This window comes from Eutrigla gurnardus (genome assembly GCF_963514095.1).
Source record: "Eutrigla gurnardus genome assembly, chromosome: 18".
In the NCBI taxonomy this organism is placed as follows: Eukaryota; Metazoa; Chordata; class Actinopteri; order Perciformes; family Triglidae; genus Eutrigla; species Eutrigla gurnardus.
Genome location: NC_139929.1, coordinates 5023822 through 5038455, shown reverse-complemented (window position 1 = coordinate 5038455; position 14634 = coordinate 5023822). Strand labels below are relative to the sequence as shown.

Sequence of the window (14634 nt, the reverse complement as noted above, 5' to 3'; positions counted from 1 at the left end):
GGCGGGCGGCGTGAAGATACCGTCGAAGCCGGCCTTTCTCCCATAACGCCGGTGTATTTATGGTAACACCATAAATAGCACTGTGAACAATCGTGTTCTTATAGGAGAGGATTCGAGCGTGTTTGGGTTGTAAAGGTTAATTCTCTGCGATGCGGGAAAGACGATAAGAGTGCAGCGCGGCTTTTATTAGACCGTATTCAGCCAGCCGGTGACAGGAAATCTCTCCCGGAGAAATGTGATTACATGCTATACCGAGTACTTGAGCCAAAGAAATCATAGCTGCACCGTAAAGAGTTTCATTTCGGGGTTAGTTCTCCACCTTCCTATCTCAAAAACAAGGCGCTTCCTCGCATGTGTTGTGTTCCCTGGGTTTAGAAAAACACTCGTCATCATCTCTCATTTTTCTCGTCTTCCAATTCTGTTAAAGATTATCGACGGTCTGGCTCTCTAAAAACTAAATCTGGACCGCATCTCTCCTGAGAGTTTCACACAATCCTCATTTTGTCTCCCAACATTTATTCTGCAGTTTTACCTAATCTGTTTGTTCCTTTGTTGGTTCCTGAGCTGTACGATGCATCTGTCTCCCAGCTGTAACTCATGCAGACGGCGTTCCCGACGCTCATTCACTGCCACTTTACTGTCTGCGGATGACACGCGGGCCGTCTCTGCCCTCCTTCACTCCACGTGAGGGTGTAACGGTGTGTTATGATGGGTTCTGCCTGCTGCCCTGCACCGCAGATACACTAAGCACACTCACCGGCTCGGTAATGGAGATATCCTCTTCCTTCAGACTGGAAGATGTGCTGTTATATCTTCCTCGTGTCCGAGACGCAGCATTGTCTTCTTAATTTATTCAAAACCAGCGAAGAGTTACATAACCTCCAAAACATTTGGAGTCAAGACGATATCAGTGAGTTATGCTTCCCGGGAGGATGTCGCCGTTATGCAAGCAGTTTTATTAATTCAAAGGATTGAGGGTTTTCCAAATAACCACTCTATCTCAATTTAAGTTTGGAGTTTAAAGGAAGGGGGGGAAGACTTGACACACTTAAATAAGCAGCTTCTGGCATATTTTGTTGTCTGATGTTACCATTGTTCCTGGTGGGTAGAGGCCAGCATGGCAAAAAACTTTTCCACAATTCATTTTCACTTTGATCTCTGTGGTCCGGCAAGTCCTCAAGTTAACTTCAGACGTGTGGTAGTACAATAGATGAAAGACGTGAATCGATCCTATTCCTTCATCTTATTGATGAATGCGTTGGTCTTTGAGTCTGATTTCTCAACATGGATATCCACAAAGGTCACTGCGTCTCATTATCATTAGCATATCATGCTTTATGTTTTTAATACCTAGTTTTAATAGTTTTATTTTGCAAATCCCTTGAAAACACTCAAATTAAGGCTTTATTTGTCAATCTTCTAGCTTGTTCTAAACCTCGCCCATGTGTTCCTATTGATTATGGCCAGCAATATGTACGTTCATCTATAAAAAGGCCTCAGTAATTCACAAAAAAAAAAGCTTTTACTCGAACAGCAGTGAATGTTTTGTGGTCTGTGTGTTTGGTTGGTATTAACAGCAGCAGGAAAATGTATATAAGGGTTAAAATAAACTACAGTACCCATGTTCACAGTAATGAAATGTCGGAGTACGATGATACGGCTCGTTGATGGGCGTTAATCAGTTTTAATGAATAAAGCAGTGAAGGTGTTTGCTACACCTCCCTGCTGTTATGGTGAATGTTCACTGTTGAGAACCAGTATTGTCAGAGAAAATGAAAATTTTCTGTTTACAAGCAACCATTGTGCTAGCAGCTGACTTTAACCACGCAAAATTGCTGAAGAGAGAATCGGAAAGAAAGAGTTCATCACACAGTTCTCCAACAACCTCTCTGATTTCTGCTCACGTCTGCGTCGGGAATTAAACGTGCGGCGTTTATTCGGTTGTGTGCATGTTAGCGGGGGGGGGGGCAGAGAACGTGATGCATATATTTCTTAATGTGCAACATTAATCATTATCATACAGAACATGAGAAAAGGGGGGGAGGCTATCACGATAACAAAAAGAAGCTAATCAGGGTGAAGGAAAAGTAGCGTCGGCACGGTAACCAGCTCACTCGTCATCCTCTTCCCAGCTGGATCCCATCTATCATCTCCTCAAAGTGGAGCATCGAGCTATGCGGCTGATACATCGGAACATTTTACGTCTGACCCACAATCAATGCAGGCTTGAACGCCAAGAATCTGTTCAAAGAAAAAAAAAACAGGGAGAGAAAAAATCACTCATAACTGCATTCTCCCGTTCCTCTGGCTCGCGTCCAGGACTTTCAATCAATCCTTTTGGCGGCGAGAACTCAGAAAGAGATTGAATTAGGTCCTGGGCGTTGAACCGCGGTTTCTTAATTGGCACAGGATTAGTTCGCATTGATTTGGACCTGATTGGAGTCCCTAGGCTTGTGTTGCCACTTAATCACACACCCTTCTCCCGAACCCCGTCATTTGCATGCGTCCTTCCCCTCAGCCCATGTCATTCATCCACAGTCCATGGCAACCTTTGTGGGGAAAGCTGCTTGAGATCGGCGGCCCCCGGACTATCGCCGGTCCTGCAGCCGCGCACGCAGCGTTAATCAGATTTCTCTGGTGTTAATATTACAGCAGTGTCTTGGTACAGTCAAAAAAAAAAAGCTGATGCTCTGCCAGGTCTAGAAAATTGCCCTCTGGTTAGAGAAAATGTTCTGATGGATCGCCGCTGTTACTCCGAGTGAGCAGTGGAGAGCGATGGAGTGAGAGAAGGAGCCGGGAAAGATGTTTTTTTTTTTTTTCCTCTCCTGGGGAAATAAAGTGAAGACAGGAGAGAGAGAGAGGGAGCACAGATTATGCATGAGAGAGGACAAAAGAGAGAAGGGGGAGAGAGCGGAGAAGATCACAAATAAGGTTGTGGGAGCAATATGCTTGGGAAAAAAGGGAGCAGCGGAGAGAAGATAAGGGAGAGCAATGACTGGAGAGAGAGAGAGACGTAGACGTGGAGATGGACTGGAGCTGTGACAAGACTGTCCATTAACGGAGCATTCTGTGCTTCCAGACCTTGAAGGCAAGTGTCCCTGCAGCGAAAATGAAATTTATGGAACTATATTGTATTTTCTGCTGAATTGATATGTGATGATGTGCAGGCGTTTTGTTGCCGAGATGTTCATGTCGGTGAATACCTCGAGTTGAATCTCAGCGTTACGATGAAACCCCATCGGAGCGGCGTTGACGTGATATGAGCGTGCACGTGTCGTCTTGTCACCGACGCGATTGGATTTGATTATAGGCTCTGGCTACAGATGGGTTTGCAGGTAATCTCACATTGCAGGCAAGGCAATTTTATTTTGTATTGCACCTTTCAACAACAGGCCGATTCAAAGTGCTTTACATAAAACATTTAAAGCATTGGAGAAAAATAAACATTAAAACAAGCCAATAAAGTTTAAAATGAAAAATGAAAAAAAAAAATATTGTTTGTTCAAGAAACGTTGCAGAACCTCATTGTTAAAATCTTCCGTCTAGCTCAAATTCCAGTTAGAAATTCGGATCTATTTTTCCAGGCGTAATAACATTCGGCTCTGTTGTGATTGACAGCTCAGAGGGCGGAACCAAAGTAAAAAAGGAGCTCAACGACGGGCTTGAATTGAGATTCTTTTTTATTTCATGGAACTTATCACCTGCCTCAAGTTCTTTTTCCAAAATTGTTGTAACCAAAAGGATTGATATGAAGTTTTATTAATTTTCTCCAATTTTAGCACCTCGTTAGTGTTCTCCAAGGAGTGTTCTCCTTTAGTGTGTAACTTCCTACCACTATCTGCTCCGTCTCATGGTCTGATTCACAAAATATATTGCACTAATGATAATACAGTTTTTTTTAATTGGTTCATATTTCATTATGTTTATTTTATTTTTAAATAATGACATGGAGGGGACATGAATTCATTTATTTTTCAGTCATAGGGTGGCCAATTTCCTCACTACCATATCAGGGACAGCTGTATTCTTATTCAATGGGATTGGAATAAAATGTGTATTCCATTCAGTATATAATCATGATGTGAGCTTGTGAATAAACCTCCAAATAAACCATCGAAGAAAACACCATTTGGCAGCAAAAACCCCAAACATTTTAAATGCAAAAGAGGGAAAGTGGCATCGTGACTCACCAATTATTCTTCCTCCCCGGATATTCGTTGCTGCTCTTTACTTATTCAGCACTCCTTTGTCATTTTGAATATCCAGATAGAAGTCACAGTTCACACATATTTGAAGTTCATTTTTTTATCAACTCTGCTGCGTCTGTGATCATCAGAGAGAAAAGCCTCTACAAAGGCAGCGAGCCTGCCACACCGAGGACAGACGATCCTGAACACGTTGATGGAGTTGGCTTCTCCTCTACGTTCTGACGGCCGCCCACCTCTCGCCGCTGGATTTAGTGGAATCCTCTTCCACTTCCTGTATTCCCAGTTGATCCATACCGACGTCGCTGTCATCGTTGGCTTAGAAACACCTCAGACCTTCGGTTTCCAGTCCTTTGGTCCCGAAACATTCATCGTTATCATCTTGCCGTTTGTTTCTTCCTGAGTGCATCTTTTTTTTCACAGCATTTGGGTCATGAAACAAAACACCGCTGAGCTTAACAAGACGGTCGGTGCTGCTGTAGGGTTCATCTTTCTGCAGTACCTTTCGCAAAGAATGCACTGATATTGTGTTTTGCTAGTGTGTCTTTTTTTTTACACCTCCATGGCCAGTTGAGAATTCCTGATGGCATCAAGGGAGATGAGGCAGCTTCCGATTAGACGACCAGTCCAACAATGTCGAGTTGGAATCTGTGCAAACCTCAGAAAGCCTTGATAACCAGCTGTGACTTTTCTAAAAGGAAGTTACTTAGTCTAGTTTGCTAACTTCCAAGTCCATCCATCCATCTACTGCTTTATCCTGTATTCAGGGTCGCGGGGGGATCCCAGCTATCATTGGGCGAAGGCAGGGTTCACCTGGACAGGTAACCAGTCTATCACAGGGCCAACATATAGAGACAAACAACCATTCATGCTCGCATTCACACCTACGGGCAATTTAAAGTCATCACTCAACCTATACCCATCCTGCATGTCTTTGGACTGAAGCCGGAGAACCCGGAGAGAAACTTGCAAGTCCAAAATGTTGAATGTAAAGAGACAGATGTCCTAAATCCACTACAAACTACACGGGCGAACATCTTCTATTACCGTTTCCAGGGCAACGGGGCTTTGACGTGCTCCAGTCGTAGCCGCAGCCTCATTTTAGTTTGGATTTCTTTTCCACAATAAGTGCAGAAGAGAATTCAAATTTCAGTACATTTTTCCGTTACTGTCGTGCAGCTCGTTCGGTCAACTGCATGTCATAGTTGGTTAACACTGAAAATGGCAACGGATCCCCCGGGGTTGAGTGAAAGGAAGCAGAATGTGATAGTCAGCCAGTAGGAGGGCTTATCCGAGCCGTCAGCATCCATCGAGTCAGAGCGTAAGAAAAGGCAGAACTCTTTTCCGATTCTTAAAAAAAATGATTCTGTAGATATCACATCGGCACTTCCGAGGCTCGCCAACATTCACGCAGTCAGACATAATGTGCCATATGTCTCCTTTACTCTTCCACCGCATTCACACCACAGGCCTTCACGCTCGCTGCCAAAACGTTGCTGCTCATATCTGATCGTTCTGGCTGCTGTTCATATGTATTCTAGGATATTACCCGTATCCTAATAGGAACTGACAACAATGTCAAAAAGACATGTGTGGAGAGAGAGACAATGACAGAAGGTATCCCATCAATGTTTCAACATTCAGTATGCTTCTTCTGCTCTCTACATCAATATGTCCAATATGGAGCTTAGTTCTATCAGTTTTATCATATTTTTTATATCATTTTGCTCCTGTGTGCATTGTTTCCCAGCGATGGTAGTCTATTGGCAGTTATAAGCAGCGAGGTGGAGATGTGGAGCTGGTGGAGGATGGATGCTCCGACTTCCTCAGCTTGATTTGACAGCGTAGGTCAAGTCAAGTGTGTTTACAGTTTGTTTAAGAGGGCTTTGCAACCCGTCTATTGTGCCATCCTCGATCCTTAGACCCTCGAGTCGGATAAGTAAGCCTCTGAAATAATAATAAAAACCCACGTTTCAGATCAGATTTGATTTAAAATAACTTCTCTGACATGTCACATATGGCCTAAAAGTGCAGTCAACTCTCCGTCTTGTAGCGATTCCTGTGCTTCTACACATAAACACCTGCTTTGTAATTAATGACTACCTGTCGTCGGTGTGTGGTTCTGGCATTACAGCGCTGTGAATTCATTAAGCGTGCCCTTTTGGAAGTCTAAGCAGCCAGGTGGGGTGCCGTCAACTCCTCCCTCCTCTGAATCCCTCCGTGCATTTCAATTGCAAATACTGTACACATCTCGGTGACCTTGGAAAATAATAATAATACAAAAACACAGATGCTACTCATATTCTATTCTTTTTCTTTCGGGGCAGTGCTAACATTTTAACCTACCTGTGTAGTGTTACAACATATTTTTCTGTCTGGGCCTGGAGAAAGGCTTTCATTCACTCTCTCTGGGAAGCTCTCGTCCTCTTTCATCCTCTTCAGCAGCAACACTGAGAATATATCCTTCCATAGTTTTATTTGTGATTTATTCCAAATCTGTAATGATTTGACTCACACAGAGACTATTTTGGGATGAGTATGTTTTTCTGCAGATGGATGGGATTCTCCAAGTTCACGTCCGACTCCGTCTCCGTGGATTCCTTCACCCGTGATTTACTGGCCTTATAGGGTTTTTGATGGATGCTACTGTATGTTTATAGCTGACTGTGTTTGCAGTTATGAGATGAGGCCTAATCGAAAAGCCGGGTCAGAGCGGGCCACGGTTTGGATTTATGGTTGCCTGAGCAATGTCAGTCCAAAGTGACCTGAGACGGTCTCACTGAGTCATCACTAGTTTATGTGTAAGTGTGTTTGTAGGGGTGGGGGGGGGGGGTTGTTGTTGACTGGCACAGCTAAATCTAAATCCTCCTCTTTTACGTCAATAATTCTCTGCTTTTTCACAGCCCCTCTAATCCTCTTTCTGACGTGACTCACCTCTGTTTCTCACCAATGCCGGCACGCCTTCTACAATCAGGCGACGGTCCGTTTTTATGTGCACACATGCTCCTCGCGTGAGTGCGACTTCAATCCCCCCACCATCTACATCTTCCAGATAAAAGTCCTTTGTGCTTGTCCGACTGGCAGATAAGAAAATGGCACACGACAACTTCTGAGTTGATGTCATGAGCTCCCGCTCCACAGAAAATCCATCTGTTGTACCGAATACAGCATCGGATTCGGGGGGGCCCCGCCTGGTGAAAAGTCGCGCTGCTGTGAAAATGCAGTAAAGCACGGAGATAATCACTGCTTAAGTTTGAATAATGGCTGTGCAAAATGGATCGGCGGTACACCAGTGTAGAGATTATGCATCGTGCTGGGTTGGCATGCAGCCCGCCGCTGCTGCTGCTGCTGCTGCTGCTGCTGCTGACTCAGAGCGAGCAGAGCTGGGGCTCGGGGGGTTAATGCAGCAGGGCCCACAAGCTGATCCACAGCCCCGTCCTCATCTGCCAAAACTTCAAAGGATGCCCTGACGGAGTCTAAATCGCCATCTCCTCCGGTCAAGGCTCTGCAGAACGCTTCCCCTCCCCCTCTGTGCACAGGTCAAAGTCGGCCTCATCTTTTATGTATCACTCACCCCATTGATTGCACTCTTAGAGATTCATGAATACAGAGGGACCTATTTCCGTATCATGCACCAGCATATGGAGGATTTTCTTCTTTTTTTTTTTTACAAAAGCGTGGAAATATTCCTCCCGTCTGTGCGGCTCTCATTTCATTCCCCTCTCATTCTTCTCTCCGTTTCTGTTCCCCTGTCATTTTTCATACCTATCTCTCACTGCATATCTCTCTCCCGACTTCCACTTATTTTGTGTAGAAGGTCACAGTCATTTCCCCTTTTGACAGACCTTTTTTTTGGGGGGGGGGGGGGGGGGGGGGGTATTTATTCATCACTCATGAATTATTCAGATTGCAGATAGTGAAAACAGTGAATTTGAGAGCTGCAGTTGACTTTCAGGAAGCTTCCCGGAAGATGGATACGTCAAACTTCTTCAAGTCAAATGGACACACACCTTATATCATAATGAAACCTCCTCCTACCGACTCTGAATGTAATACAGGTTTACTCCCATCCTTGATGTGCATGTTGACACAACTGAAGAATAGCCATTATGGCTGTTCTGTCTATTCTGCGTACTTATTCTGAGATCGGGGAAAAACGCCATTAGCATGCCGGCGGTGTCTCTTCTATATTCATTTTATGTTCATCCCTCGGTTGTTTACTCATTCATGAATACTTATGTTGATCCATTTTTACGGGCCAGCCCTCCCCACCCCTGTCTCTGTGTTCCTGTATGTGTTTAAGTGAAGTGCGCGTTATGAACCCCGGCGGAGTGTGAAATTGAAATTCTCCCCTGCAGAGGTGGCGTGATTGACAGAGAGGAGAGCACACATGAGATGGGGAATCTCATCTTTCACTGAAGTTGTTGTCGTTTTTCATGATGAAGGGCTTCGTTAAAAGATGGGTTTTATCACGCTTTGTGATGTTTATTTTGCCACACTATCATTATTTTAACACTATCAATCTTTATAACCGGGAAGGCTGCTGTGTGGCTTAAAGTATCTGCTTTGTAAATATTCCCGTCAAGTTATATCTGCAATTTGAGTAGTTTTAAGATGCTTTCACATCCTATATAGTGGGGGAAAAGTGTGAGTGAAGCTCCAGAGACCCCCTTTTAAAACTTTAACATTGGGGTGAATTTACTATAATTATTATATTAAAGATTAAAGTGAGTGACGGGAGGGTGCTGTCACAGACACTACATCCATTTTTATAGAGCCAAACAAGATAATGACTCTTGATTTTATTGGTGTTTTTAACAAAAATGCCAGATGTGACCTTATTTATCTGAGCTCATAAATAACAGGTTATGTGGACAGTTTTTTGCAACTTATGCACTAACTTTGCATGAACTCTGCATTGCCACACTTTAATTTTATTGGTATCTCTGCAGCCACATGTGAAACGGACATGAAGCCCCCCTGGAGTAGCATTGCCCCCCCTCTGACCTGTGTGTGTCCGTGCGGTGTGTGTGTGTGTGTGTGTGTGCAACCTGTCCAAACAAGTCCCACCTGGCGAGTGTCGGACAGACCACCATCTGTTATATGCCCCCACGTTGAACTACCTGCCACCTCCTCTTCATCGCCTTCATGGGAGATCAGGGAAGGGAACTCATTTGCAAAGTGTTAGTTTATACTCTCAGAATCACACTAATAATTATAAGATACATTATATAAACCGTATAAATCCTACATCGGCTGCTGTGCGCTTTAAGAGATGGGAGCAGCGTGTTGGTGATCGGCCTCATTGTAAAGCAGGGTGAGTAATTGCCCCGAGACAATCACCCTCCCTCAAAACACCTCGAGGACTTAACAAGCCAGATTTAAAGGCGCCCAAATAGGCTTAAAATGACTTTCCTCCCCTTATCTATTATTTCTTGCTCGGCGATGAATCCTCCCTGAGACGTAGCCTCCCAAAAGATGGGATTTAGGATCAAAACCAACATGTTTGTGCTGTGATTCTTACATCCAGACAAAAAAAACAACAGCCATTTTTAATGTCCTTTAATCCGCCGTCTCTGGTCTACGAAGATCAAAGTTTTCAATTTCTTTTATGAGGGTCAACTGGAAAGCAGGAAGGGGGTTTTCTTTTTGTTTTCCCTTTTATTTCCCCCCCTCCTCCCAAGCATTTCATCAGTAATTTGCGACGCTGAAGTTAGTCTGGAAACGAGGCGAGGCAGGGAGCAAAACAGCACAGCGTGAGCACCCGGCACACGGACCGGCACATCAGCCACCGGGGCTCGGCGGGAGGGTTTTTGGTGTGTTGTGTTGAATCCTGAATCACGGACTCGTGTCTTTATTCACTTCAAGGTGGAGAAATGTGCACGCGCAGGACACGAGGAGCCTGGAATTAAGCACGGGGGAAGAAAAGATGCCGAAGATGAGACAATAAAGAAGGTGAGCCTGACTTCCCAGCATGCACTGCAGCTCTCATTGAGGCCTATAATGTGAGGCAGAGCAGCAACATAAAGAAAACACTTGACATGCTGTATATAACATGGACTCTGATTGCTGTCAATTCTCACCTGCACACTCACGGGTCACCTTTGACCCTTGTATGCGGCCTTCCTTTTGAAAGCTGTACTTTAAGATATATAACCTTTCAGCGCACCATTAGTGGAAATGCATCCGTCAAGGCTGACAGCCTTTCAAAGAGACAGACGGAGCAACAGTGGTGCGAAGGCGGGTTAAAGGGATGGGACAGCTTTTTTTCCCTGTTTGTGGAATAACAACCGGTGACGGAGCAGATGGCGGCGGTGAGATAAACAGTTTAAAAAAGTGTGCGAAATTGCTTAATAGCGAGTAAACGTGCTAAGCAGGTTTACTTTGCGGGGCGTAAGTCAAAGCACTCTAGCAATGTTGTAGAGAATTAAGGGAGGGCAAAACAGGAGGGAGGGCAAAAGGATTTACAGTTATTTTTGTCACAGGACACGTATAAAAACATGATTATTAATATTATAATCTACTACTTTCACCCGGATGGATGTTTTTATGATACACCAGCGACCTAGCCTGCTTATGAATGTTAAACTTTTACAAGAAGAACAATGACGCTTCATTTCTGGAAGGTTAAAACTATTTTTTTTTTCTTCTATAAGAGTCCTGAAGGTTTCTGACATGTAATTTTTGGAAAATCTGCTCCATGTAATAGTCCCTTGCACATCTTACATTTTATTAACTACTTTTAATTTAATGATCTGACTAATGTAAACCTATAGTATGGTTGTTTGCCAGGTTTGCATTTTAGATTTTAGCATTTTATTATTTTATTTTTTTGTACTTTTTTGGGGAAAATGACTTTTTCAGGTTGAAATGAATTGTTACAATTAAGCAGATTCATTGCTTTGATGTAAAATTACCATATGTGAATACAAATACTTTATGTACTTAGGTAGAATTTTCAGGTATTTGTACTTTACATGCGTATTTAAATGTACAGAGTTGTTAGGAAATCATTCAGGCAACTTTCCCCAGAATAAACCAGTGTGCTGATAATAATCCCAGCAGCTGCAGCTTAATTAGAATGGAAATAGTGCGTCGTCATTACCATGAGTGGTTAATCACGCGTGGGATCCCATCCCTGGCTCGGCTCTCGCCGTCGAGCCAGACCCTGAACCCTGAGGCCCGGAGCCGCTCGCCAAAAAGCTGGATTTACAGCGAGCGCAGCTTAACCATTTGCACAAACGTATCATTGCGCTGGCTCGGGTCATCATGGGAGGCTATTTGAAAAGAAGTAATGTGGTTTTACAAACGGGGACTCTAAGCCAATGTGTTGTGTGTCCGGGGGAAGTAGGGAGGGAGGGATCCGGGCTGAATCACGTATCACAGGATTCCTGCACTCAACAAACTTGTTTCAAATATCGCAGATGTTTTATGTTATCCCATGCAAACATTTTTGGGTGTTTTTATTTTTATGCTCCAAAAAAATGTTCCTTTTTAAAAAGAAATCCTACATTTTAACGTGAGCGGGGCAGGTGGGAGAGAGAAAGTGGATCATACCATAACATGACGGCGTTGGGGTAAAGTAAACCATATTCTGTCTGTTTTTTTACCATATTTAAGCTTGTCAAACACGGACTTGTGTTAAAAAAACATGACTGTTTTATATTGCATTTATCTATGCAATATTTTTTTAGGGGTGCTAGGACTCAATTTAACGGGCCTATGACATCACACGTTCTGTGGAGTGTGTTTACAGAGATTAGGCAGCGAGTGAGTGTGTAATTAGGGACGAACCCATGAGGTAAATCTTGGCCAGTGTGAAGAACGCCACGGCGCTGATTCTGGCAATCACAGCCGAACAGAACGGACACCCGGTGGTCGGGTCGGGAAAAGACGGGAGGAAGTGATGAAATAGGGAGAAGGCCTGAGGTAGAGAGGGAAGAGAGGAAAGGAAAGAGAGCTCTCCAGACTGACATTTAACAATGAGCTGCCCGGACGGAGCTAGTAAACATGCATTTCTTTTCACTTTTCACATTTTCCTTTTCAGCCAGGGAGCTTCGTCTCAAGGTGTTGAGGTTCATTTCTTCAGCTGCAGGCAACCAAAGATGTTTTTATCTATTATTATACATAGGCTGCACTAGATGATACTAAGACAAATAGTGTTGTGTAACAGTTTAGTGGCTTCATGCACAATGGGGCTGTAAATTGTAAATCTGATTGGCACACAGCAGTATTGATCCATCTGAGCTTTCAGCAACTCAAATAGTTCAGTTCAAAAGGATCTTTTTGATTACGTTATATATCAGGCCCTAATCTATTTAAATAAAGAGCACAAGGGAACCTCTTTATCTTCCCCCACTTCATTTATCCATAATAAACTAAATAATCTTTCAAGCGACCATTCAAAGATTGTATCTCTACAAATTAGCCGTCGATAACATCCAGTGTTGAAAAAGTTCAGTGTTATTGGATGCGATGTGCGTCACCTCGCCGTTATCCTGCGTGTACCTGAGCAGCAAATTCTGAAATGGGAAGTTAATTTAACTTGCTCAACGAGCGGCGCATTTCACACTTCATTTGGTCGCTCATGAAACACTCAACGGCGAATCACCTTTACATCCTCCATGCTTTGTTTCTAATTTGAATACTTCAGTGTTAGGGCAAAGGCGGAAGGCAGTTAAATAACGTGCTGCTTCTTTTTTTTTCCTACACTGCAGAGCGATCATTGTTATCAGAAGTTCAAGTATCCTTGAAAATGCGAAATATTCTACCTCAAACCCTTTAGTTTCTTCCCTCTCAGCTTTCAGAATTAGCAACTATCGTGTTTAAACACTAAATATGACTAACATTTACTTCTAATAGACAATTGATTGCACTATTTAGTCTCCATGGACACTTGTCGATAAAAGCCTGTGAAGTGTTTAATTTTCTCCATCTTGAATTGAACAAATGGTGGAATTGTCCCGACAAATCATTGATTTATTAATGCAGCTTAAGCAGTAATATTGATTTCATAGACCTCGGATGAACAAGTAACATGAAAGTCTTAAACCTTTTTACCCGAAATGGTTCGATCCCAAACGTTTTTCTTCCAAAACTTAATATATGTCCAAAAATACACAAACTAAAAATAGCAAATATGAATGTTCCTATTTGTTTAGGGTTATGTTGTGAAATTGTGATGTAGAAATGCCAATATAGAATTCAAATATGTTCTATAAATAGATGAATATGTCATCTAATGCTTAGCATTGTATACATACATCATTGCAAGGAATAAGGAGAGGTTCTCTAGGATATTGGCTCATGTAGCTCTGAAAGAAAGCTTAGAGACATGAACATGCATCTGAAAAAACAACTCTATGCTGCACTGGATTGTGGTTTCTTGATGTATTTCTCTTTATTTATTATAGATGTGCTCTGAATGACCACAGTCCCCCGCTCTGGGAACAGGAAACAGCCACTGATTCTCTACTAAAGGGGAAACAGTGTCGGTAATTCAGCAACAAGCCCCCCCCGAGTCTTTGAGCCTCTGATAGACGGCCGTTTGCTAAACCTGCCTTGACAGGAGACATAATTGAGTCCATTTTGATGACATTAGCCTTGCTGATTCCATTAAGTGGGGACTTTCCGTGCCCTCTATCTGTGTCGCCCAGGTTTTTGATGTGAGGTCAGCTGGGAGCTAGCTGCTGCTAACCGTCAGCGTGGCGGCGCTCACCTGGTTTGACACCTGCTCCCTGTGCAGGCGGCGTGTTTGGTCCGGGCTCAGATCGCCACAGCGGAGAGCTGGAAGAGTGTGTGTGTGTGTGGTATCTGTTTTTGTGATTGCATTCCTTGTGTGTGTGTGTGTGTGTGTGTGTGAGTGTGTGTGCGTGTGTCGCATTGGATATGCAGCACTCATGCGAGAAGCCAGCGGGTTGGACTCCCCCCCCCCCCCACCCATAACCCTCTTGCTCAGTTGGATCTCACTCCCAGATCCGTCAGGCGTCTGTTGATGTGTCCTCGATGTGACACGCCACCCACGGCGAAGGCGAGGCACTTCATCTGGCTCGCTCTCATTGGTTTACCCCGAGCACCTCCCATAACCAGCGCGCGACCTCTGCCCTCGGACGTTAAGCAGACAGCCTCGCGTCCGCCTGAGATGACATGACATGAAGCCGAGGTAATCTCATCAAAAGGCTTCAGTTGGTCGTCGGCCCGTTATGTAAAAGTTTTTTCCACAAAAGAAGCAGACAGATAAATCTTTTTTTTTTTTTTTTTTCAGAGATTATGTTTTTGGGTTGTCCGTCCGTCTGTCCATCCCGTTCTCGGGAACATGATATCTCAGAGACGCCGGGAGGACATTTCTTCAAATCTGGCACATGATTTGGCCATGATTCCAGAATTCATGCTAATTATAATAAATATAATTTCACACCAATGTCTAATG

General features: G+C 43.6%; 1 protein-coding gene across 3 annotated transcripts in view; it reads left to right on the top strand.

The window, feature by feature from the left end:
* dlgap1b (discs, large homolog-associated protein 1b) overlaps positions 1-14634 on the top strand; it is a 75752-nt gene that overhangs the window by 18340 nt on the left and 42778 nt on the right. For all 3 annotated transcript variants that reach the window (XM_084033451.1, XM_084033450.1, XM_084033452.1), the window contains exon 2: positions 10074-10160. The gene's annotated coding sequence lies outside the window, so the exon portion shown is untranslated. The remainder of the gene's footprint in view (positions 1-10073; positions 10161-14634) is intronic.